Here is a 3,816-nt window from a genome sequence, read left to right on the forward strand (position 1 = left end):
AAATTTACTAATGTGTTACGACATTACTTTGTAGTTATATATATATATATATATATATATATATATATATATATATATATTATTTGGATGATGGAGAACATAAACACAGGGGAAGGCTCGGAACCCTAAACACTCTAACGTTTCGTTCGCGTAGAACTTCTTCAGAGAGTGTATGTAGAACTGCAATTGAAGTTCATGTACTAAATCTAATTATCTTTTCGGACACTTGGGAAAGGTCGTTTTTCTGGCGTGTTTTAGAATTAAAATACTAGTTTCTTTAGCTAAATTGATAAACCCTCCTCGATGATTCGATGAATTATTAGTTGAAATATATGCTGATTCAACAATTCTTCTAGTGTTGAATCAGCATATATTTCAACTAATAATTCATCGAATCATCGAGGAGGGTTTATCAATTTAGCTAAAGAAACTAGTATTTTAATTCTAAAACACGCCAGAAAAACGACCTTTCCCAAGTGTCCGAAAAGATAATTAGATTTAGTACATAAACTTCAATTGCAGTTCTACATACACTCTCTGAAGAAGTTCTACGCGAACGAAACGTTAGAGTGTTTAGGGTTCCGAGCCTTCCCCTGTGTTTATGTTCTCCATCATCCAAATAATTTGTCTAATAAAACTTCAACGATTCTCGGTATTTTTCTCACCACCCTGCCACTCATTTTGTCGTCCATTCCTCAACACATATATATATGTATATATATATATATATATATATAAATATATATATATATATATATATTATATATATATATATATATATATATGACAGATAAACTGGGGAAGTGATTATATGTAATATGGCTTCCTAACAGGACGTGGGCACACTCATGGTAGACGGCCACAAATTGGAGGATAGAGATGTCATCAGTGGAGTGCCACAAGGCTCAGTTCTGGGTCCTCTACTTTTTTTCTAATTCACATGGGAGATATTGACCCAACTGTGGGCGGTTCCCGTCTCTCTTTCGCTGACGACACAAGCATAAGTCGCCCTGTAACTAGTGAAGGAGAAGTGTCCTCGCTAAAGCAAGACCTTGACACGGTATACGCCTGGGCCAAGGGAAGCAACGTGACCTTTAACGAAGGAAATTTTGAAATGCTATGGCATGGCTCAGATAAGACTATGAAAGAAGCAGCTTCACTACGCACTGAGGGAGGACAAGCCATCACCCCACGTCCACACGTCAAATGCCTGAGTGCAGAGCTGGGCGCGTTCCTAGGTGCGTTCTGCTTTAGTTTGGCCGCGAGTAGCGCTTCCAAACTATTAAAGCAATATAGATACCGGTGTAGTATGTGGTTTACCTTTTGGATGTGGCCTACGAAATGTTTCTTTGGTAGCCAAGGAACGCACCTAGGAACGCGCCCAGCTCTGCCTGGGCGCAACCCTGAGTGAAGATTGCTGCTTTCAACAACACATCTCGGAGACAGTGACAAGAGCCAAAAGGATTGCTGTATGGGTCCTCGTAACCTTTGTCACAAGGGAGCCACAAGTAATGCTGACCCTATGGAAGGCCCTAGTACAGCCCTTACCGGACTAATGTAGCCATTTGTGGTCACATCACAAGAGGGGTGACATATAACTGTTGGAAGCTGTGCAGAGATCCTATACCGGACAAACAGCTGAACTGAGGGTCTTTGACTACTGGGGCTGCTTGAAGGAACTGGGGTTATACTCACAACAAACGAGACGGGACAGATACAGGACCATCTATATTTGGAAGATCCTGGAGCAAACGGTGTCTGACCCTACAACCCCAGGACTTCTGCAGGCCATAAACAACAAGAAAACAAGACGTAAGTGCAATAGAAGGAGTATACCATCCAAAGCCTCAGTAAGAGTCAAGACCCTAATGATGTCCAGTCTGGCACATGATGGGCCTAAGATTTTTTAATGCACTGACAAAAAAATGCGAGGAACATTACTGGTTGCCCAGTGAAAAATTCAAAACTAGCCTGGATATTTTCCTAAATTCTTGGCCAGACGAGCCCCCAGTACCCGCCTACACCTGCAGATGTAAAACCTCTAATACCACACCTACTGAAATGGACATTCTGCACAAGGACGCCAGTTCTGGCAGCAGTGGTAGATCACCTCGCCTGTAAGGGACCTAAAGACATCAGCAAGTAAACAAAGTAAACCTATTTTTTTTACGGATCGGTGCCCATGCATCGTGTATTATGATTTTTAACAATCACTGAAGGAAGAGTGGACTTTGATTTTTTTTTTATCAAAAAATCATTAAAGAAAAATATCAATTATGTATATTTTTGTGTTGAAATTGGCCCATCTATAATCCTATTTCTTTAAATAAGATGACTCTATAACATTCTTCAACCCCCCTCTTACTTTTATTCTTACCTTCAGTTTATTTATTTTATTTACTTTTTTGGCGATGGTAGATTCATCTGGGATAGCTAAACTAACGTCGAGTCATCGAAGCAATGCAAATAACTGTAGGAAACAAATCTAGTGGTGACAAATTAAAGTATATATCTGAGATCATAATTAATTGTATTGTACTCCTAAGATGTTCCTTATCTTCACGCTATCAAGCTTATCGATGTATCACTTTAATCACACGACAAATAGTTCCCGTGAGTTGCGTAACCATGCAGCAAGAAACCTAACTTGAAAGACTTCGGTAACAGACATCCTTGCATCATACAAAGGTAGATATATCGTTTAGAATTGCTTGTTTGGTTTGTTTGCGAGGAATCTCTTGCATTTAATAAATTTCTGTAGTTATTTTTCCGTGTTATAAATAAGTGGAAGCTGTAAAACATCAATGCCTCATTAGTAAAACAAATTGAAATTCCGTTCATAATGTAATTAAGAAAAGGGATTTATTTGGCAGTACCCGTGGTGATGTCATACAAAAACTCGCGTTTAGAAATAATTGTGACATTCAATGCATGTACGACTATTTTATAAAACGCTCGACGATTTATGTACACCCGTATTTAGTTTCCGGCACTTATCTCTATGGTAGGTACGTGAGACATAATTGAAAAGAACGAATGTCGTTGATATATCTTAACTATTATAAATAGATCCCTTTAGTCACATAGCTATTGTGTTTTCACTGAAGTTCTATGCTGTTTAGATTACATTTAATGTACTGTATTGCTATTAATATTCGGCAGCTGTGACAAAAACATGGAGCCTAGAATCACAGGAAGAAGCTGTAATCGCTTAAAGGGAATAAAAACTGGGGCAGACACTCGCGAGGTCATTGTGACAAACTGAGAAAAGTCTAATTGGTATAATGAAACAAATTTTCATACAAATGCTTAAAGTTGAATAGTTTATATAGTCCAAGTTAAAACGTTAATTTTAAGACTAGAAATGATAATTGGAGAAAGAAGAGGCTGACACAAATGTACCTCCTTTCCAAATTAGTTAGGTAAACAATGTGTGAAAAACGTCCGCGCCATATACACTCTCACTCACACCACACAATGAGTAGCAAACAAATGTACTCCCCAATTTTTTAGTACACTTGTCTGATGGTACCAGCAGACCTGGCAATACTCTTGTGGAAGTATGAGCCAAAATTATATGGTACTAGTTTATGAGGTGTATTGCATTGTATTTGATTGAAAGTTACCTTGTTTGTAATAGAAGGAAAAGAAAATTAGTTTAATATACTACCTGCTGCAGAAAGGAATTTTAATCAAACTCGCAAATATTCTGCTCATGCAATACCTTTGTGTTCTTATGTGTAAATCAAGTTGAAGTTATTGTCAATCATTTGCATTTATGCAAATTTATAATAAAGGAATTGTAGGTAGCAGTTA

The 3,816-nt window shown here is 37.8% G+C and overlaps 1 protein-coding gene across 3 annotated transcripts in view; it reads left to right on the plus strand.

The window, feature by feature from the left end:
• Positions 1-2,601: 2,601 nt before the first annotated feature.
• The window catches only part of LOC143029834 (peroxisomal membrane protein 2-like), a 20,470-nt gene continuing 19,255 nt past the window's right edge, over positions 2,602-3,816 (plus strand). For 2 of the 3 annotated variants that reach the window (XR_012966882.1, XM_076192917.1), the window contains exon 1: positions 2,602-2,688. The gene's annotated coding sequence lies outside the window, so the exon portion shown is untranslated. Of the gene's footprint in view, positions 2,689-2,882; positions 3,005-3,816 lie in introns of those variants that run through there. The other variant, XM_076192918.1, reaches the window with a different exon arrangement.

The sequence above is a fragment of the Oratosquilla oratoria genome, chromosome 11 (genome assembly GCF_046742065.1).
Source record: "Oratosquilla oratoria isolate Oo_2021 chromosome 11, ASM4674206v1, whole genome shotgun sequence".
NCBI lineage: Eukaryota > Metazoa > Arthropoda > Malacostraca > Stomatopoda > Squillidae > Oratosquilla > Oratosquilla oratoria.